Source organism: Oncorhynchus tshawytscha, linkage group LG10 (assembly GCF_018296145.1).
Source record: "Oncorhynchus tshawytscha isolate Ot180627B linkage group LG10, Otsh_v2.0, whole genome shotgun sequence".
NCBI lineage: Eukaryota > Metazoa > Chordata > Actinopteri > Salmoniformes > Salmonidae > Oncorhynchus > Oncorhynchus tshawytscha.
The window spans coordinates 77,992,243-78,015,776 of record NC_056438.1 but is presented as its reverse complement, the minus strand read 5'-3'; the positions used below and the strand labels follow the sequence as shown (position 1 = coordinate 78,015,776).

The window sequence follows — 23,534 nt, the reverse complement described above, 5'->3', positions numbered from 1 at the left end:
CTCTCTCTTGCTGTCTAGTCTCTCTCTCTCGCTGTCTAGTCTCTCTCTCTTGCTGTCTAGTCTCTCTCTCTCTCTCGCTGTCTAGTATCTCGCTGTCTAGTCACTCTGTCGCTGTCTTTCTCTCTCTCACTGTCTAGTCTCTCTCTCTCTCTCGCGGTCTAGTCTCTCTCTCGCCGTCTAGTCTCTCTCTCGCTGTCTAGTCTCTCAATTTCTATTTAAGGGCTTTATTGGTATGTGAAACGTATGTTAACGTTGCCAAAGCAAGTGAAGTAGATAATAAACCAAAGTTAAATAAACAATAAAGATTAACAGTAAACATCACACTCACAGAAGTTCCAAATGAATAAAGACGTTTCAAATGTCATATTATGTCTATATACAGTCTTGGGTTGTAACGATGTGCAAATAGCTAAAGTACTAAAGGGAAAATAAATAAACATAAATATGGGTTGTATTTACAATGGTGTTCGTTCTTCACTGGTTGCCCCTTTCTTTCACACATCTTGCTGCTGTGACACTGTGGTTCTTCAACCAATAGATATATGGGAATTTATCAAAATTGGGTTTGTTTTCAAATTCTTTGTGGGTCTGTGTAATCTGAGGGAAATATGTCTCTAATATGGTCATACATTGGGCAGGAGGTTAGGAAATGCAGCTCAGTTTTCACCTCATTTTGTGGGCAGTGTGCACATAGCCTGTCTTCTCTTGTGAGTCAAGTCTGCCTACGGCGGCCTTTCTCAATAGCAAGGCTATGCTCACGGAGTCTGTACATCGTCAAAGCTTTCCTTACGTTTGGGTCAGTCACGGTGGTCAGGTATTCTGCCACTGTGTACTCTCTGTTCAGGGCCAAATAGCATTCTAGTTTGCACAGTTTTTTTGATAATTCTTTCCAATGTGTCAAGTAATTATTTTTTTGTTTTCTCATGACTTGGCTGGATCTAAATGTGTTGCTGTCCTGGGGCTCTGTGGGGTGTGTTTGTGTTTGTGAACAGAGCCCTAGGATCAGCTTGCTTAGGGGACTCTTTTCCAGGTTCATCTCTCTGTAGGTGATGGCTTTGTTATGGAAGGTTTGGGAATCGCTTCATTTTAGGTGGTTGTAGAATTTAATGGCTCTTTTCTGGATTTTGATAATTAGTGGATATCGGCCTAATTCTGCTCTGCATTATTTGGTGTTTACCGTTGTACACAGAGGATATTTTTGCAGAATTCTGCAAGCAGTCTCAATTTGCTGTTTGTCCCATTTTGCGAATTCAAGGTTGGTGAGCGGACCCCAGACCTCACAACCATGAAGGGCAATGGTTCTATAACCGTTCAAGTATTTTTAGCCAGATCCTAATTGGTATGTTGAATTTTATGTTCCTTTTGATGGCATAGAATTCCCTTCTTGCCTTGTCTCTCAGATCGTTCACAGCTTTGTGGAAGTTACCTGTGGCGCTGATGTTTAGGCCGAGGTATGTATAGTTTTTTGTGTGCTCTACGGCAATGGTGTCTAGATGGAATTTGTAATTGTGGTCCTGGTGACTGGACCTTTTTTGGAACACCATTATTTTGGTCTTACTGAGATTTACTGTTAGGGCCCAGGTCTGACAGAATATGTGCAGAAGATCTAGGTGCTGCTGTAGGCCCTCCCTGTTGGAGACAGAAGCACCAGATCATCAGCAAACAGTAGACATTTGACTTCAGATTCTTCTAGGGTGAGGCCGGGTGCTGCAGACTGTTCTAGTGCCTTCACCAATTCATTGATATATATATATATTGAAGAGGGTGGGTCTTAAGCTGCATCCCTGTCTCACCCCACGGCCCTGTGGAAAGAAATGTGTTTTTTTGCCAATTTTATCCGCACACTTGTTGTTTGTGTACATGGATTTGGTGTACTTTCCATCAATTTGTATAGCAGACCCTCATGCCACATTGAGTCAAAAGCTTTTTTGAAATCAACAAAGCATGAGAAGACTTTGCCTTTGTTTTGTTTGTCAATCAGGGTGTGCAGGGTGAATACGTGGTCTGACGTATGGTAATTTGGTAAAAACCCAATTTTACATTTGCTCAGTACATTGTCTTCACTGAGGAAATGAACTAGTCTGCTGTAAATGATAATGCACAGGATTTTCTCATGGTTGCTGTTGACGCATAACCCACTGTAGTTATTGGGGTCAAATTTGTCTCCACTTTTGTTGATTGGGGTGATCAGTCTTTGGTTCCAAATATTGGGGAAGATGCCAGAGCTAAGGAGGATGTTAAAGAGTTTTAGTATAGCCAATTGGAATTTGTTGTCTCTATATTTTATAATTTCATTAAGGATACCATCAACACCACAGGCCTTTTTGGGTTGGAGGGTTTTTATTTTGTCCTGTAGCTCATTCAAGGTAAATGGAGAATCCAGTGGGTTCTGGTAGTCTTTAATATTTGATTCTAAGATTTGATTTTGATCATGTATATATTTTTGCTGTTTGTTCTTTGTTATAGGGCCAAAAAGACTGGAGAAGTGGTTAACCCATACATCTTGTTTTGGATAGATAACTCTTCGTGTTGATGTTTGTTTAGTGTTTTCCAATTTTCCCAGAAGTGGTTAGAGTCTGTGGATTCTTCAATTACATTGAACTGATTTCTGACGTGCTGTTCCTTCTTTCTCCGTGGTGTATTTCTGTATTGTTTTAGTGATTCACCATAGTGAAGGCGTAGACTCAGGTTTTCTGGGTCTCTATATTTTTGGTTGGACAGGTTTGGCACTTTCTTTCTTAGGTTTTTGCATTCTTCATCAAACCATTTGTCATTGTTGTTAACTTTCTTTGGTTTTCTGTTTGACATGTTTAGATTTGACAGGGAAGGTGAGAGGTCAAATCTACTGTTTAGGTTTTCTACTGCCAAGATTATACGTTCGCTATTACAGTGGAACGTTTTGTCCACGAAGTTGTCTAAAAGGGATTGAATTTGTTGTTGCATAATTGCTTTTTGGTAGGTTTCCACACTACTTTCCTTCCATCTATTGCATTTCTTAATTAATATTAATCAGTTCCTTTGGCTATGATGCCTCATGATGGAGTATTGCTCTGTTCAAGTAGACTGTGATTTTGCTGTGATCTGATAGTGGTGTCAGTGGGCTGACTGAATGCTCTGAGAGAGTCAGTGATAAAGTAGTCGTCAGTACTACTGTCAAGAGATGAGCTGTAGGTGTACCTACCATAGGAGTCCCCTCGAAGCCTACCATTGACTATGTACATACCCAGGATGTAACCGAGCTATAGGTGTACCTACCATAGGAGTCCCCTCGAAGCCTACCATTGACTATGTACATACTCATCGTGCGACAGAGCTGCAGGAGTTGTGACCCGTTTTTGTTGGTTATGTTGTCGTAGTTGTGCCTCTCTATGTCACGCCCTGGTCTAAGTATTTTGTGTTTTTCTTCATGTATTGGGTCAGGCCAGGGTGTGGCATGGGGTTTTTGTATTGTGGTGTGTTTTGTCTTGGGGTTTTGGTGTGTATGTATTGGGATTGTAGCTAGTGGGGTTATCTAGCAAAGTCTTTGGCTGTCTGGAGTGGTTCTCAATCAGAGGCAGGTGTTTATCGTTGTCTCTGATTGGGAACCATATTTAGGCAGCCATATTCTTTGAGTTTGTGGTGGGTGATTGTCCTTAGTGTCTTCGTTCCTGTCGCTGTGTTAGTTGACACAAGTATAGGCTGTTTCTGTTTTCGTTACGTTTATGTGTTTTGTAGTGTTTGTATTGATTCGTGTTTACGTTTTGTTGATTAAACATGGATCGCAATCTACACGCTGCATTTTGGTCCGACTATCCTTCACACCTAGAAAACCGTAACACTCTCTCTCGCTGTCTAGTCTCTCTCTCGCTGTCTAGTCTCTCTCTCGCTGTCTAGTCTCTCTCTCGCTGTCTAGTCTCTATCTCTCGCTGTCTAGTCTCTATCTCTCGCTGTCTAGTCTCTCTCTCTCTCTGTCTCTCGCTGTCTAGTCTCTCTCTCTGTCTAGTCTCTATCTGTCTCTGTCTAGTCTAGTCTCTCTCTCTCTCTGTCTGTCTCTCTCTGTCTAGTCTAGTCTCTCTCTCTCTCTCTCCCTCTCTCTCTCTCTATCTCTCTCTCTCTCTCTCTCCCTCTCTCTCTGTCTCTCGCTGTCTAGTCTCTCTCTCTCGCTGTCTAGTCTCTCTCTCTCTCTCTCTGAGGGATAGTACAGTACAACCTCATCATGAGCCAGTTAGTATTTGTTTCATCTTGACTGTAGAAAGCAAAACATTTCCCCAGACCAGGTCTGGAAACAGTAAACTAACAGGAGAGCAAAGCCAGACAAGAACTCTCCAAAGTGGTTCACCAGATTTGATAAGAGAATAATTCTCTTAGGACAAAACGTGTGTGTGTGTGTGTGTGAGAGAGAGAGAGAGACAGAGTGAGAGTGAGAAAAAGTACTCAGAGGACCAAACGTAAGTCCGGACTGGTGCAGAGAATAATATCTAAGGAAAGTTAGAATGGTTGGAAGGTTGGAATGGTTGGCAGGTTGGAATGGTTGGAAGGTTGGAAGGTTGGAATGGTTGGAATGGTTGGAAGGTTGGAATGGTTGGAAGGTTGGAATGGTTGGAATGGTTGGAAGGTTGGAATGGAACAGATATTGTGGCCAGAAGGAGGGTTGGAACTGTTTACATTGTTTATTGCAGTGTAATTACATTACATAATAGATTTAAATGATGGAAAACCCGTGGGTCTGTATCAACCTGTGGGTCTGTATCAACCCGTGGGTCTGTATCAACCCGTGGGTCTGTATCAACCTGTGGGTCTGTATCAACCTGTGGGTCTGTATCAACCTGTGGGTCTGTATCAACCTGTGGGTCTGTATCAACCTGTGGGTCTGTATCAACCTGTGGGTCTGTATCAACCTGTGGGTCTGTATCAACCTGTGGGTTAGCAAGTATTTTAGCCAGGTAGTTTAGGACAACAAAAACTTAGTGTGTACTGTATAGCAGAGTCATAAACCATTTAGGCAACATGAAAGAGAGGAGGATGGGTTTGGCGTATCTCTGCAAGTAGGTTGAGTCAACAGGCCTTTTCTACTTTCATGCAGGTACCCACTCTAACCATAACATTAGATAATCCAGGTTACAGAGACAGTGTAGAGTTAGATAGGGACCCACTCTAACCATAACATTAGATAATCCAAGTTACAGAGACAGTGTAGAGTTAGATAGGGACCCACTCTAACCATAACATTAGATAATCCAGGTTACAGAGACAGTGTAGAGTTAGATAGGGACCCACTCTAACCATAACCTTAGATAATCCAGGTTACAGAGACAGTGTAGAGTTAGATAGGGACCCACTCTAACCATAACCTTAGATAATCCAGGTTACAGAGACAGTGTAGAGTTAGATAGGGACCCACTCTAACCATAACATTAGATAATCCAGGTTACAGAGACAGTGTAGAGTTAGATAGGGACCCACTCTAACCATAACATTAGATAATCCAGGTTACAGAGACAGTGTAGAGTTAGATAGGGACCCACTCTAACCATAACATTAGATAATCCAGGTTACAGAGACAGTGTAGAGTTAGATAGGGACCCACTCTAACCATAACATTAGATAATCCAGGTTACAGAGACAGTGTAGAGTTAGATAGGGACCCACTCTAACCATAACATTAGATAATCCAGGTTACAGAGACAGTGTAGAGTTAGATAGGGACCCACTCTAACCATAACATTAGATAATCCAGGTTACAGAGACAGTGTAGAGTTAGATAGGGACCCACTCTAACCATAACATTAGATAATCCAGGTTACAGAGACAGTGTAGAGTTAGATAGGGACCCACTCTAACCATAACATTAGATAATCCAGGTTACAGAGACAGTGTAGAGTTAGATAGGGACCCACTCTAACCATAACATTAGATAATCCAGGTTACAGAGACAGTGTAGAGTTAGATAGGGACCCACTCTAACCATAACCTTAGATAATCCAGGTTACAGAGACAGTGTAGAGTTAGATAGGGACCCACTCTAACCATAACCTTAGATAATCCAGGTTACAGAGACAGTGTAGAGTTAGATAGGGACCCACTCTAACCATAACATTAGATAATCCAGGTTACAGAGACAGTGTAGAGTTAGATAGGGACCCACTCTAACCATAACATTAGATAATCCAGGTTACAGAGACAGTGTAGAGTTAGATAGGGACCCACTCTAACCATAACATTAGATAATCCAGGTTACAGAGACAGTGTAGAGTTAGATAGGGACCCACTCTAACCATAACCTTAGATAATCCAGGTTACAGAGACAGTGTAGAGATAGATAGGGACCCACTCTAACCATAACCTTAGATAATCCAGGTTACAGAGACAGTGTAGAGTTAGATAGGGACCCACTCTAACCATAACATTAGATAATCCAGGTTACAGAGACAGTGTAATTTAGATAGGGAGTTCCTTGAACCATAACAGCTAGATAATCCAGGTTACAGAGACAGACAGCTAGTGGTCTAACCATAACATTTAGATAATCCAGGTTACAGAGCAGTGTGGTTAACAGAGAGACAGACAACCATAACCTTAGATAATCCAGGTTACAGAGACAGTGAGAGCTAGTAGGGGTCTAACATAACATTAGATAACAGACGTAAGCATAAGTGGTCTAACAGACAGACAGACAGCTAGTGGTCTAACAGAGAGACAGACAGCTAGTGGTCTAACAGAGAGACAGACAGCTAGTGGTCTAACAGAGAGACAGACTAGCTAGTGGTCTAACAGAGAGACAGACAGCTAGTGGTCTAACAGAGAGACAGACAGCTAGTGGTCTAACAGAGAGACAGACAGCTAGTGGTCTAACAGAGAGACAGACAGCTAGTGGTCTAACAGAGAGACAGACAGCTAGTGGTCTAACAGAGAGACAGAGCTAGTGGTCTAACAGAGAGACAGACAGCTAGTGGTCTAACAGAGAGACAGCTAGTGGTCAGAGAGACAGCTAGTGGTCTAACAGAGAGACAGACAGCTAGTGGTCTAACAGAGAGACAGACAGCTAGTGGTCTAACAGAGAGACAGACAGCTAGTGGTCTAACAGAGAGACAGACAGCTAGTGGTCTAACAGAGAGACAGACAGCTAGTGGTCTAACAGAGAGACAGACAGCTAGTGGTCTAACAGAGAGACAGACAGCTAGTGGTCTAACAGAGAGACAGACAGCTAGTGGTCTAACAGAGAGACAGACAGCTAGTGGTCTAACAGAGAGACAGACAGCTAGTGGTCTAACAGAGAGACAGACAGCTAGTGGTCTAACAGAGAGACAGACAGCTAGTGGTCTAACAGAGAGACAGACAGCTAGTGGTCTAACAGAGAGACAGACAGCTAGTGGTCTAGCAGTGGTCAACAGAGAGACATAACAGAGACAGTCAGCTAGTGGTCTAACAGAGAGACAGACAGCTAGTGGTCTAGCAGTGGTCTAACAGAGAGACAGACAGCTAGTGGTCTAACAGAGAGACAGACAGCTAGTGGTCTAGCTAGTGGTCTAACAGAGAGACAGACAGCTAGTGGTCTAGCTAGTGGTCTAACAGAGAGACAGACAGCTAGTGGTCTAACAGAGAGACAGACAGCTAGTGGTCTAACAGAGAGACAGACAGCTAGTGGTCAGACAGCTAGTGGACAGACAGCTAGTGGTCTAACAGAGAGACAGACAGCTAGTGGTCTAACAGAGAGACATACAGCTAGTGGTCTAGCTAGTGGTCTAACAGAGAGACAGACAGCTAGTGGTCTAACAGAGAGACAGACAGCTAGTGGTCTAACAGAGAGACAGACAGCTAGTGGTCTAACAGAGAGACAGACAGCTAGTGGTCTAACAGAGAGACAGACAGCTAGTGGTCTAACAGAGAGACATACAGCTAGTGGTCTAGCTAGTGGTCTAACAGAGAGACAGACAGCTAGTGGTCTAACAGAGAGACAGACAGCTAGTGGTCTAACAGAGAGACAGACAGCTAGTGGTCTAGCTAGTGGTCTAACAGAGAGACAGACAGCTAGTGGTCTAGCTAGTGGTCTAACAGAGAGACAGACAGCTAGTGGTCTAGCTAGTGGTCTAACAGAGAGACAGACAGCTAGTGGTCTAGCTAGTGGTCTAACAGAGGCAGACAGCTAAATGGCTAAAAAGCGGACCAACTAACCGTATCCAATAGAAAGGCTCCGTCGTGTTTCTACATCCTGTCTTCCCTCTCCCCGTGTTCTGAACATCAGAAAGCACGAAGTAAGGTCAGGGATAGAGAGTAGCTGCTCTGAAGGGAAATGGGGACATACTGTAAAGATCAGGGCTGGATTACCCTCTAATGCCTCCCAGTTTATCTACGGTCACGTGGGATAACACCTGGGATTGGTAGGTTAAGGTCTATACCCTTGTGGTGGGATGGGCAGGCTGAGGATGTAGAGTAGGTCTACACACCTACTGTAGCATATAGACTAAAACATGCTCGGTAGCACTTGGTTTCTTTTCATTGATCTGTTTAACTGGTCACTTGAAACTAATTGATCTGTTAAACTGGTCAACTGATCCTTGAAACGGGAAACTTTTCTCCCAGCTCAGTATTATAAATCAGTGAGGGGCTGGCCAGTAACGTCCCAGGAATCGGTGCCGGTCCACAAGAAACACAACTCTGTACATGGGATGCGCAATTCCAGTCTTGGAGAACTGCTGAGCATTCAGGTTTTAGTTCCAGCCCAGCTTTAACACAGAGCTGTAAGGAAAGCTTTGTGCAGAGAGAGGGAAGTGCACATATCAACACATATCAATCCCATTTCGTTCCAACCCAGGAGGGTTTCTCAACACTACATCTGTATCAGGGTCAGGAAGGCTACAGAGAGAGAGGGAATCCCAGGCAGGCAGGCAGGCAGGCAGGTATCACTTCTCCCAGGTTAACGCAGGTTAATCACTAGTGATCTGCTGGGCCAGCCCAGGCCCAGGTAGTGGTGCATGTAATCCTTCAGGCAACAGCTGAGACTCACTACTGCTGTCAAGGGTGTGATGATACAGTTGAAGTCGGAAGTTGAGATACAGTTGGAGATACAGTTGAAGTCGGAAGTTGAGATACAGTTGGAGATACAGTTGAAGTCGGAAGTTGAGATACAGTTGGAGATACAGTTGAAGTCTGAAGTTGAGATACAGTTGGAGATACAGTTGAAGTCTGAAGTTGAGATACAGTTGGAGATACAGTTGAAGTCGGAAGTTGAGATACAGTTGAAGTCTGAAGTTGAGATACAGTTGGAGATACAGTTGAAGTCGGAAGTTGAGATACAGTTGAAGTCTGAAGTTGAGATACAGTTGGAGATACAGTTGGAGATACAGTTGGAGTCTGAAGTTGAGATACAGTTGGAGATACAGTTGAAGTCTGAAGTTGAGATACAGTTGGAGATACAGTTGAAGTCTGAAGTTGAGATACAGTTGGAGATACAGTTGAAGTCTGAAGTTGAGATACAGTTGGAGATACAGTTGAAGTCTGAAGTTGAGATACAGTTGAAGTCTGAAGTTGAGATACAGTTGGAGATACAGTTGAAGTCGGAAGTTGAGATACAGTTGGAGATACAGTTGAAGTCGGAAGTTGAGATACAGTTGGAGATACAGTTGAAGTCTGAAGTTGAGATACAGTTGGAGATACAGTTGGAGATACAGTTGAAGTCTGAAGTTGAGATACAGTTGAAGTCGGAAGTTGAGATACAGTTGAAGTCTGAAGTTGAGATACAGTTGGAGATACAGTTGAAGTCGGAAGTTGAGATACAGTTGAAGTCGGAAGTTGAGATACAGTTGGAGATACAGTTGGAGTCTGAAGTTGAGATACAGTTGGAGATACAGTTGAAGTCTGAAGTTGAGATACAGTTGGAGATACAGTTGAAGTCTGAAGTTGAGATACAGTTGGAGATACAGTTGAAGTCTGAAGTTGAGATACAGTTGGAGATACAGTTGAAGTCGGAAGTTGAGATACAGTTGGAGATACAGTTGAAGTCGGAAGTTGAGATACAGTTGGAGATACAGTTGAAGTCTGAAGTTGAGATACAGTTGGAGATACAGTTGAAGTCTGAAGTTTACATACACCTTAGCCAAATACAGTTAAACTCAGTTTTTCACAATTCCTGACATTTAATCCTAGTAAAAATGACCTGTCTTAGATCAGTTAGGATCACCACTTTATTTTAAGAACATGGAATGTCAGAATAATAGTAGAGAGAATTATGTCATGGCTTTAGAAGGTTCTGATAGACTAATTGACATCATTTGACGCAAATTGGAGGTGTACCTGTGGATGTATTTCAAGGCCTACCTTCAAACTCACTGCCTCTTTGCTTGACATCATGAAATCAAAAGAAATCAGCCAAGACCTCAGAAAATAAATTGCAGACCTCCACAAATCTGGTTCAACCTTGGGAGCAGTTTCCAAATGCCTGAAGGTACCACATTCATCTGTACAAACAATAGTACGCGAGTATAAAGACCATGGGACCACGAAGCCGTCATACCGCTCAGGAAGGAGACGCGTTCTGTCTCCTAGAGATTAACATACTTTAGTGCGAAAAGTGCAAATCAATCCCAGAAAAACAGCAACGGACCTTGTGAAGATGCTGCAGGAAACAGGTACAAAAGTATCTATATCCACAGTGAAACAAGTCCTATATCGACATAACCTGAAAGGCCGCTCAGCAAGGAAGAAGCCACTGCTCCAAAACCGTCAATAAAAAAGCCAGACTATGGTACTTTTCAGAGAAATGTCCTCTGATCTGATGAAACAAAAATAGAAGTGTTTGGCCATAATGACCATCGTTATGTTTGGAGGAAAAAGGGGAGGCTTGCAAGCCGAAGAGCACCATCCCAACCGTGAAGCACGGGGGTGGCAGCATCATGTTGTGGGGGTGCTTTGCTGCAGGAGGGACTGGTGCACTTCACAAAATAGATGGCATCATGAGGTAGGAAAATTATGTGGATATATTAAAGCAACATCTCAAGACATCAGTCAGGAAGTTAAAGCTTGGTCGCAAATGGGTTTTCCAAATGGACAATGACCCCAAGCATACTTCCAAATTTGTGGCAAAATGGCTTAAGGACAACAAAGTCAAGCTATTGGAGTGACCATCACAAAGCCCTGGCCTCAATCCAATAGAACATTTGTGGGCAGAACTGAAACGCTTGTGTGAGAAAGGAGGCCTACAAACCTGACTCAGTTACACCAGCTCTGTCAGGAGGAATGGGCCAAAACCCAACTTATTGGGGGCAGCATGTGGAAGGCTACCCGAAACATTTGACCCAAGTTAAACAATTTAAAGGCAATGCTACCAAATACTAATCGAGTGTATGTAAACTTCTGACCCACTGGGAATGTGATGAAAGAAATAAAAGCTGAAATAAATCATTCTCTCTACTATTATTCCGACATTTCACATTCTTAAAATAAAGTGGTGACCCTAACTGACCTAACAGGGAATTTTTACTAGGAATAAATGTCAGGAATTGTGAAAAACTGAGTTTAAATGTATTTGGCTAAGATGTATGTAAACTTCCGACTTCAACTGTATGTTGATGTAGGGATAGGTATGCTGACATAGAGATAGGTATGTTGATATAGACATAGGTATGTTGACATATGATATAGGGATAGGTATGTTGATGACATAAGAATAGGTATGTTGACATATGACATAAGAATAGGTATGTTGACATAGAGATAGGTATGTTGACATAGAGATAGGTATGCTGACATAGGGATAGGTATGTTGATATAGGGATAGGTATGTTGACATAGAGATAGGTATGTTGACATATGACATAGGGATAGGTATGTTGATGTAGGGATAGGTATGCTGACATAGAGATAGGTATGTTGATGTAGGGATAGGTATGCTGACATAGAGATAGGTATGTTGACATAGGGATAGGTATGCTGACATAGAGATAGGTATGTTGACATAGAGATAGGTATGTTGATGTAGGGATAGGTATGCTGACATAGAGATAGGTATGTTGATGTAGGGATAGGTATGTTGATGTAGGGATAGGTATGCTGACATAGAGATAGGTATGTTGATGTAGGGATAGGTATGCTGACATAGAGATAGGTATGTTGATGTAGGGATAGGTATGTTGATGTAGGGATAGGTATGCTGACATAGAGATAGGTATGTTGATGTAGGGATAGGTATGCTGACATAGAGATAGGTATGTTGATGTAGGGATAGGTATGTTGACATAGGGATAGGTCTGTTGACATAGGGATAGGTCTGTTGACATAGACATAGGTATGTTGACATAGACATAGGTATGTTGACATATGATATAGGGATAGGTATGCTGACATAGAGATAGGTATGTTGACATATGATGTAGGGATAGGTATGCTGACATAGAGATAGGTATGTTGATGTAGGGATAGGTATGTTGATGTAGGGATAGGTATGCTGACATAGAGATAGGTATGTTGACATATGACATAGAGATAGGTATGTTGACATAGAGATAGGTATGTTGACATAGACATAGGTATGTTGACATATGATATAGGGATAGGTATGTTGACATATGACATAAGAATAAGTATGTTGACATATGACATAGGGATAGGTATGTTGACAGAGATAGGTATGTTGACATAGGGATAGGTACATTGATATAGGGATAGGTCTGTTGACATATGACATAGAGATAGGTATGTTGATATAGGGTTAGGTATGTTGACATAGGGATAGGTCTGTTGACATATGACATAGAGATAGGTATGTTGATATAGGGTTAGGTATGTTGACATAGGGATAGGTCTGTTGACATATGACATAGAGATAGGTATGTTGATATAGGGTTAGGTATGTTGACATAGGGATAGGTCTGTTGACATATGACATAGTATGTTGATATAGGGTTAGGTATGTTGACATATGGGAGGTAGACATAGGGATAGGTACATTGATATAGGGATAGGTCTGTTGACATATGACATAGAGATAGGTATGTTGATATAGGGTTAGGTATGTTGACATAGGGATAGGTCTGTTGACATATGACATAGAGATAGGTATGTTGATAAAGGGATAGGTACATTGACATAGAGATAGGTATGTTGATATAGGGATAGGTATGTTGACATAGGGATAGGTCTGTTGACATATGACATATGGGCTGATGTGTGGATCTACCACATGTATAGTATGGGAGAATATTGGTGAGGGAACAGCGAAGCTCCGTCATCTGCACTGTGTGTATGTGCGTGCGCGTTTATGTGCGGGCGTGTTTATGTGCGCGTCTATGTGTAACAGTATAACTTTAGACCGTCCCCTCGCCCATACCCGGGCGCGAACCAGGGACCCTCTACACACATCAACAACAGTCACCCACGAAGCATCGTTACCCATCACTCCACAAAAGCCACGGCCCTTGCAGAGCAAGGGGAGCTACTACTTCAAAGTCTCAGAGCAAGTGACGTCACTGATTGAAACGCTATTTAGCGCGCACCGCTAACTGAGCTAGCCGTTTCACATCCGTTACATATGTGCGTCTTATCCTCTTCATGATCAATGTAACACTTGTTCTTTTCCAGAAGAGACAGGAAGCTGAAGAGATGATGAAACAGCCTACGTGTTATCGACACGTTGGTCTCACATCCACTCATTTTCTAACAAGGCTGTCTGCTCTTTACCGTGAAGGGGGTTTACTGTGTTGTGTAAATTACCACTAGGGACACTCAAAGTCAATCTTAAACGAATCATTGTTTATTATCAGCAAACTGGAGAGGTTCCAACAAAATTAATGCACCAATGAGAAAATTAAAGGATTCTGCTAGTCCGAGTAATCGCAGTCCTGATGTCTTTTTTTCGACGTGAAGTATACACTGCTTCCTCGGGAACAGGACCCGATCCCCGTGAAGAGGAGGCGGAGAAAAAGGGGCAGACGGTCTTCTGAGAATTCTTAGGCGATCTAATTAACCTCCACTTCCCTCCATTCTGCTAGCAAACGTCTTTGGACAATAAAATCGACTAAAAAACTTCCGGAAACTTAAATCCGTTTTTCCAAATTTCTATCAGCATGTAACTCAGGACCAACTTTACTCCGCACACAGAGACGCGTACAAAGCGGTCCCTCGCCCTCCATTTGGCAAATCAGACCATAATTCTATCCTCCTGATTCATGCTTACAAGCAAAAATTAAAGCAGGAAGCACTAGTGACTAGATCAATAAAAAAGTGGTCAGAGGAAGCAGATGTTAAGCTACAGGACTGTTTTGCTAGCACAGACTAGAATATGCTCCGGGATTCCTCTGATGGCATTGAGGAATACACATCATCAGTCATTGGATTCATCAATAATCATCGATGACGTCGTCCCCACAGTGACCGTACGTACATCCCCCAACCAGAAGCCATTGATTACAGGGAACATCCGCACTGAGCTAAAGGCTAGAACTGCCGCTTTCAAGGAGAGGGACTCTAACCTGGAAGCTTATAAGAAATCCCGCTATGCCCTCCGACAAACCATCAAACAGGCAAAGCATCAATACAGAACTAAGATGGAATCGTACTACACCGGCTCTGACTCTCATCGGATGTGGCAGGGCTTGCAAACCATTACAGACTACAAAGGGAAGCACAGCCGAGAGCTGCCCAGTGACACGAGCCTACCAGATGAGCTAAACTACTTCTATGCTCGCTTCGAGGCAAATAACACTGAAACATGCATGAGAGCACGAGCTGTTCCAGACGACTGTGTGATCACGCTCTGCATAGCTGAGTAAGACCTTTAAACATGTCAACATTCACAAGGCCACAGGGCCAGACGGATTACCAGAACGTGTATTGCGAGCATGCCCTGACCAACTGGCAAGTGTCCTCACTGACACTTTCAACCTCTCCCTGTCTGGGTCTGTAATACCAATATGTTTTAAGCAGACCACCATAGTCCCTGTGCCCAGGAACACTAGGGTAACCTGCCTAAATGACTACTGACCCGTAGCACTCACGTCTGTAGCCATGAAGTGCTTTGAAAGGCTGGTCATGGTTCACATCAACACCATCATCCCAGAAACCCTAGACCCACTCCAATTTGCATACACCCCAACAGATCTACAGATGATGCAATCTCTATTGCACTCCACACTGCCCTTTCCCACCTGGACAAAAGGAACACCTATGTGAGAATGCTATTCATTGACTACAGCTCAGCGTTCAACACCATAGCGCCCTCAAATCTCATCAATAAGCTAAGGACTCTGGGACTAAACATCTCCCTCTGCAACTGGATCCTGGACTTCCTGACCGGCCGCCCCCAGGTGGTAAGGGTAGGTAACAACACATCCGCCACGCTGATCCTCAACACAGGGGCCCCTCAGGGGTGGTTGCTCAGTCCCCTCCTGTACTCCCTGTTCACTCATGACTGCACGGCCAGGCACGACTCCAACACCATCATGCCCCCATTCTCATCGACGGGACTGCAGAAGAGCAGGTTGAGAGCTTTAAGTTCCTTGGTGTCCACATCACCAACAATTTTAACATGGTCCAAGCACACCAAGACAGTCGTGAAGAGGGCACAACAAAACCTATTACCCCTCAGGAGACTGAAAAGATTTGGCATGGAAGAAGAAGAAGAAGGCCTTAAAATTGGACTGCAGCCACCCTAGTCATAGACTGTTCTCTCTGCTACTGCATGGCAAGCGGTACCGGAGCGCCAAGTCTAGGTCCAAGAGGCTTCTAAAACAGCTTCTACCCCCAAGGCATAAGACTCCTGAACATCTAGTCAAATGGCAACCCAGAATATTTGCAGTGCCCCCCCCTCATTCCCTCTTTACCCCACTGCTACACTCTATTGTCATCTATGCATTAGTCACTTTAGAAACTCTACCTATATGTACATACTTCCTCTACTAACCAGTGCCCCCCTCATTCCCTCTTTACCCCACTGCTACACCCTATATGTACATACTTCCTCTACTAACCAGTGCCCCCCACATTGACTCTGTGTCAGAACCCCCCTGTTATCGCTGCTCTTTAATTACTTGTTTACTTTTAGCTCTTATTCTGATCCGTATTTATTTGAAAGTGCATTGTTGGTTAGGGGCTTGTAAGTAAGCATTTCACTGTATGTTGTATTCGGCGCATGTGACTAATAGCATTTGATTTGATTTGATCGTGGAGATCTGCCTGGGCAGTCCCAGCAGCTATACACAGACAAGCTATATTTGCATGATTTAGCATAATTCATGAATCATTGGCGTTTTGTTTAATTCACGTGACAGACCAATACTGGTTCATAACATGTGACGGACCAATATGTACATACAGACCAATACTGGTATATCTCTCTAGTCACCCCCAAAACCAATTCTTTCTTTACCCCACTGCTACAGTTCTCTGCTGCCAATGACTGTACATACTTCAAAATCTCTGAAACTGGAAACACTTATCTCCCCCTCATTCCCTCTTAGCAGCCCAGATTACTGCACCTACATAGCCCACCTATAATTTGTACATACCTCTTTCCCAACTGTATTTAATTTTTATTTATTTATTTACCTTTGCACCCCATTATTTTTATTTGACTTTGCACATTCTTCCAGCAAAACTACCCCAGTGTTTTACTTGCTATATTTATTTACTTTTTACCATGGCCTTTTTTGCTCTTATTCTCATCCTCATTTGCTTTGAAAGTGCATTATTGACTGTATGTTTGTTTTACTCCAGTAACTCTGCATTTCATCTGTCGAACTGCTTTGTATTGGCCAGGTCGCATGTAAATGAGAACTTGTTCTCAATGCCTACCTGGTTAAATGTAAAATTTAAAAAAATAACATGTGACGGAGATCTGCCTGGGACCAATAGTTCCCAGGAGCAATACACAGACAAGCTATATTTGCATGATTTAGCATAATTCATGAATCATTGGCGTTTTGTTTAATTCACGTGACAGACCAATACTGGTTCATAACATGTGACGGACCAATACTGGTTCAGAACACGTGACAGACCAATACTGGTTCATAACACGTGACAGACCAATACTGGTTCATAACACGTGACAGACCAATACTGGTTCATAACATGTGACAGACCAATACTGGTTCAGAACACGTGACGGACCAATACTGGTTCAGAACATGTGACAGACCAATAATGGTTCATAACATGTGACGGACCAATACTGGTTCAGAACATGTGACAGACCAATACTGGTTCATAACATGTGACAGACCAATACTGGTTCATAACACGTGACAGACCAATACTGGTTCATAACATGTGACAAAACAACACCTCACAAGGTTGTCTTCTCTCTAAACTGAGACCTTGAAACTGAGATATCTTTCGTTCTCAAAACAAGGTCTGGACGTACTGCCGAATTCCAGATACTGATAAGTGAGGATTCGTTCAATCAGTCACTTTATTTGAACTAGCTAAAGTACATCTTTACAAAACCCATATTAGTCTAGGAAATATGTGATTTGTGAAAATAATCTAACTTGCTATTATTGTATTCTATACATTATAGGAACATATTAAACATTGTTTTGGCTTTCATCTACTGGACTATATCACACATTTTGATATTTGTGGAAGTCTATGGAGAAGAAAACAACTTCGCACAGGTTGAATACTGCTCTCGTGATGTTCAAGCAGAAAACACATATCTGAAATGTGTTTGACATTTACAGACTGAATCAGAAGTAACTTCTGCCAACACAGCAGGTTAAATGAGATCATGACGTCGCAGCAGGTTAAATGAGATCATGACGTCACAGCAGGTTAAATGAGATCATGACGTCGCAGCAGGTTAAATAAGATCATGACGTCGCAGCAGGTTAAATAAGATCATGACGTCGCAGCAGGTTAAATGAGATCATGACGTCGCAGCAGGTTAAATAAGATCAGATCGCAGCAGGTTAAATAAGATCATGACGTCGCAGCAGGTTAAATAAGATCATGACGTCGCAGCAGGTTAAATAAGATCATGACGTCGCAGCAGGTTAAATAAGATCATGACGTCGCAGCAGGTTAAATAAGATCATGACGTCGCAGCAGGTTAAATAAGATCATGACGTCGCAGCAGGTTAAATAAGATCATGACGTCGCAGCAGGTTAAATAAGATCATGACGTCGCAGCAGGTTAAATAAGATCATGACGTCGCAGCAGGTTAAATAAGATCATGACGTCACAGTAGGTTAAATAAGATCATGACGTCACAGCAGGTTAAATAAGATCATGACGTCACAGCAGGTTAAATAAGATCATGACGTCACAGCAGGTTAAATAAGATCATGACGTCACAGCAGGTTAAATAAGATCATGACGTCACAGCAGGTTAAATAAGATCATGACGTCACAGCAGGTTAAATAAGATCATGACGTCGAGGTCTTAATAACATCAACACCAGTCCAAATGTCAAATCACACCTCAAACAATTATGTACACGTTGTCCCAAAGGGCAGACTATTTCATATATAGTGCACTACTTTGGACCAGAGCCCAATGGGCCCACTCAGAAAATAGTGCACTAAATAGGGAGTAGGGTGCCATTTGGGACGTAGACCTAGTAACACGAGGTTGAAGCTAAAATAAACATTGTTGATATAAATCTAATCTATGGTGTGTTTGCTGCTTCCTGGCCAATTGCTGTCTGATGAACCAACCAATGCTGCCAGTATACAGCACCTAACACCTACAGGGGCACCTAACACCTACAGGGGCACCTAACACCTTCCCACTAAGCTCCCAGCTTATACTAACAAAAGGAGCGGTGTCCTTACCGTCTGCCCAGGTCTGTTAATCCAGATTTAGCTGCCTAGCATCATCTTCTCCAGCTGAACTCTGGAGCAGACAGGAGCCGGCGACGGGATAAGCCCAGCATCGTGGTCTCGGAGTGGGGAAGGAAACCACCGTCTGTCCCTCTCCTCCTCTCAATCCTCTGGATCCATGTGTACTGCAGCCGCTGAAGTGATTGTGTTGATTCTCTGTCTCGCTCTCTCACTCGTCTCTCTCATCCATTCATTGTGGTGTGACTCTTCCAAACGTTAAATCTGGTAGAAATTCACATCTTGATTGAAGAAGTGATGAGTGAGCCTCATATTTCTATATGACTTGATGAGTAAGAAAAGGTAAGGTTCAACTCAGAGTGGGAAAGAGGCATTTGAGACATTTCACAAAACTCTTCTCTCTTTATACTGATGCAGTTCCCTAAGTCAAGTCAAGCTAAGTAGAGCTAAGTAACTTTAAGTCAAGTAAAGCTAAGTCAAGTAACGCTAAGTCAAGTAAAGCTAAATCAAGTAACGCTAAGTCAAGTAAAGCTAAGTCAAGTAACGCTAAGTCAAGTAAAGCTAAATCAAGTAACGCTAAGTCAAATAAAGCTAAGTCAAATAAAGCTAAGTCAAGTAACGCTAAGTCAAGTAAAGCTAAGTCAAGTAAAGCTAAGTCAAGTAAAGCTAAGTCAAGTAACGCTAAGTCAAGTAAAGCTAAGTCAAGTAAAGCTAAGTCAAGTAACGCTAAGTCAAGTAAAGCTAAGTCAAGTAAAGCTAAGTCAAGTAATGCTAAGTCAAGTAAAGCTAAGTCAAGTAACGCTAAGTAACTCTAAGTACCGTAAAGTTAAGGACCATGACTCCAGTCCTTCTCTGATAATGTAGCATCCCATAAGTGTAGTAGAACAGATCTTGTACTTACCTCTTCAGCTGTATGTTCCTCCACCTGTCACAGCAAAGCTACAAGCAGTGGGCGAGACCACAGAAAGGAAAAGGCTTTGAATCATTAGATGGGATGGGTTCTGGAGAATAGTTCACTGGAGCACGTAGCCTCTCAGCTGCCTCTTCCCAACTGTTGCTCCACCGCCCTATCCTCCTTTTTCCCTTCTTTCAACTACCCGTACTCCTCCCTTTCCCCCTCCTCTTCCCTCTCTTCATTCCTCCTCCTGTCTCTGCCTCTTTTCCTCCCAACCCCCCTTCTTTTGTAGTTGTTCGCGCAGCTAGTCTGATTACTTTGGACATGCTAATCTCGCCGTCTGTGTCTCTGGCTGACGGACGAGTGCTACGGGATGATTTGGACACCTTCTGCCAGGGACAAGTATATCTGTCTGACACCTTAATAAGCATGTATGGCTGCAAATCAATGAGATCAGAGGTCCCTTTCTTTCTGAGTCTTTAGAGTTAAAACAAGTAAGTAAGGAGGGAGGGAGGGAGGGAGGGAGGGAGGGAGGGAGGGAGGGAGGGAGGGAGGGAGGGGGAAGGGAGAGAGGGAAAAGAGCTAAATAAAGTGTGTAAATTGTAGTGCAGGAAGATGTAGTGCAGGAAGCTGTAGTGCAGGAAGCTGATAGAAAGTGTGCAAGTTGTAGTGCAGGAAGCTGTTAGTGTTTCGCCTCTTCTTTAAAAGCCATCTTCCAGAATGTCTACTTTTACTTAGCTTCAACAAAGGATACAAAAAACAATATATTGACGTGGATTATAATATTATAAAAGGGGGGAATACCGACCCAAGATAAGCGTGCTTAAATGGAATGTACGCTGAACAAAAATATAAGCGCAACATGTAAAGTGTTGGTCCCATGTTTCATGAGCTGAAATAAAAGATAGCAGAAATCTTCCATATGCACAAAAAGCTTATTTCTCTAAAATATTGTGCACAAATGTGTTTACAATTGTGAGCATTTATCCTATGCCAAGATAATCCATCCACCTGACAGAGATGTGGCATATCAAGAAGCTGATTATAAACAGCATGATCATTACACAGGTGCACCTTGTGCTGGGGACAATACAATTCCACTTCAAAATGTGCAGTTTTGTCACAACAACGCAATGCCACAGACGTCTCAAGTTTTGAGGGAGTGTGCAATTGGCATGTAGACAGCAGGAACTTTCACCAGAGCTGGTGCCAGATAATTTCATGTTAATTTCTCTACCATTCCATTACATCGTTAGTTTGCCTTTCTTTCCTCTGTCATGTTAGTGTGGTTGTTCCTGAGTATTGTTAGAAATAGTGGATCATATCAGGCTAACGTATTACAAGTTGTGAAATAATTTAGGACATGTAGCCTATTGGAATCATTATGGAATGCAGACCATACCTAGCAGTTAAACCTGGAGCCTGGCACACGGTTCACAGCGACTGGACCGTTGTCATCACAGTTCTATGATTAGTGAGGATTATCAGGGTAGAGTAATAGGACTACTGTTCAACCCCTATTGTACACTTTTCTCACCTTCTAATATTTAATGTATTGAACAATTGAATATGTCAACTTTCAGGAGGAATCAAACCACTGTATTTTAGATTCACCAATATATAAACTCTTTTTGTTATTATTATTCATAAACACTAAGGCAAAATAATATACAAGATCAGAGTATTTAAAAAAAAATCTATCAATTGGTGACGAACAGGAAACGAATATGCATGTATTTACAAATGAAAGGTAAACCAAATTTAAAGGGATGGCTTTAAATAAATGGACTGAAAACCCTGAGAGAAAATCTGTTGGCCAAAAAACTCCCTAGCCCTTGCCGATGACAAGCATACTCATGATGCAGAAACCACCATGCTTGAAAATATGAAGAGTGGTACTCAGCGATGTGTTGGATTTGCCCCCAAAACATAACGCTTTGTATTCAGGACATAAAGTTAATTTCTTTGCCACATTTTTTGCAGTTTTACTTTAGTGCTTTATTGAAAACAGGATGCATGTTTTGGTATATTTTCTATTCTGTACAGGCTTCCGTCTTTTCCCTCTGTCATTTAGATTAGTATTGTGGGGTAACTACAACGTTGCTGATCCATCCTCAGTTTTCTCCAATCACAGCCATTAAACTCTGTTACTGTAACTGTTTTAAAGTCAACATGGGCCGCATGGTGAAATTCCTGAGCGGTTTCTTACCTCTCTGGCAACTGAGGTCGGAAGGACGCCTTTATCTTTGTAGTGACTGGTTGTTTTGATACACCATCCAAAATGTAATGAATAACTTTACCATGCTCAGAGGGATATTCAATGTCTGTTATTTAATTATTACATTTTTTATTCATCTACCAATAGGTGCCATTTGCGAAGCATTGGAAAACCTCCCTGGTCTTTGTGGTTGCATCTGTGTTTGAAATTCACTTCTCGACTGATGAACCTTACAGATAATTGTATGTGTGGGGTACAGAGATGAGGGACCTTACAGTATGTGTGGGGTACAGAGATGAGAGACCTTACAGTATGTGTGGGGTACAGAGATGAGGGACCTTACAGATAATTGTATGTGTGGGGTACAGAGTTGAGGTAGTCATTCAACAATCATGGAACTACCCATGATCCGGATCCGGTATATTTGTCATCAGCAACCCTGAATAGCATAGCGCAACAGTCAAAAAATATTACTAGAAAATATTCATATTCATGAAATCACAAGTGAAATATAGCAAAACACAGCTTAGCCTTTTGTTAATCACCATGTCGTCTCAGATTTTGAAATTATGCTTTACAGCGAAAGCAATACAAGCGTTAGTGTAAGTTTATCGATAGCCTAGCATAGCATTATGTACACTTAGCATCAGGAAGCTTGGTCACGAAAATCAGAAAATAAATCAAATTAACCGTTTACCTTTGATGATCTTCGGATGTTTTCACTCACGAGACTCCCAGTTAGACAGCAAATGTTCCTTTTGTTCCATAAAGATATTTTTTATATCCAAATACCTCCGTTAGTTTGGTGCGTTATGCCCAGGAATCCACCGGAAATAGCAGTCACAACAACGCAGACAAAAATTCCAAATTATATCCATAACATCGACAGAAACATGGCAAACGTTTTTTTTTAATAATCAATCCTTTCAAATATCTATTCGATAATATATCAACCAGGACAGTTGGCTTTTCACTAGGACCGGGAGGAACAATGGCCTCTGAGAGCCCCTACCTGACCACTTACGTAATGTGGTCGTTCACGCTCATTCTTCAAAATAAAGGCCTGAAACTATGTCTAAAGGCTGTAGACACCTTAGGGAAGCCATAGAAAAAGGAATCTGGTTGATATCCCTTTCAATGGTCAATGGGGATGCATAGGAACACAGAGCTTTCAAAATAAGAGTCACTTCCTGATTGGATTTTTCTCAGGCTTTCGCCTGCAATATCAGTTCTGTTATACTCACAGACAATATTTTTACAGTTTTGGAAACTTTAGAGTGTTTCTATCATAAGCTGTCAATTATATGAATATTCTAGAATCTGGTCCTGAGAAATAGGCTGTTTACTTTGGGAAAGTTATTTTTCCAAAAATAAAAATAGTGCCCCCTAGCTTCAAGAGGTTATTAAACTGTCACTGTCTCTATTTTAGGTTGGTCAGGGCGTGAGTTGGGGTGGGCATTCTATGTTTTGTTCTATGTTTGTATTTCTAGGTGTTTGGCCTGGTACGGTTCCCAATCAGAGGCAGCTGTCAATCGTTGTCTCTGATTGAGAACCATACTTAGGCAGCCTGTTTTCGCTCTTGAGTGGTGGGTAGTTGTTTTCTGTCTCTGTACCAGACAGGACTGTTTCGTTTGTTCCGTTTTGTTATTTTTGTTCCAGTGTAATTAAAA

General features: G+C 42.2%; 1 long non-coding RNA gene across 1 annotated transcript in view; it reads right to left on the bottom strand.

Moving 5' to 3' along the window:
* The window catches only part of LOC121847523, a 23,683-nt gene extending 3,821 nt beyond the window's left edge, over positions 1 to 19,862 (bottom strand). Inside the window, exons 1-2 of the long non-coding RNA XR_006084397.1 lie at positions 19,653 to 19,862; positions 18,746 to 19,075 (exon numbers count right to left, since the gene is read on the bottom strand). This is a non-coding gene — a long non-coding RNA (uncharacterized LOC121847523). The remainder of the gene's footprint in view (positions 1 to 18,745; positions 19,076 to 19,652) is intronic.
* Positions 19,863 to 23,534: the final 3,672 nt, after the last annotated feature.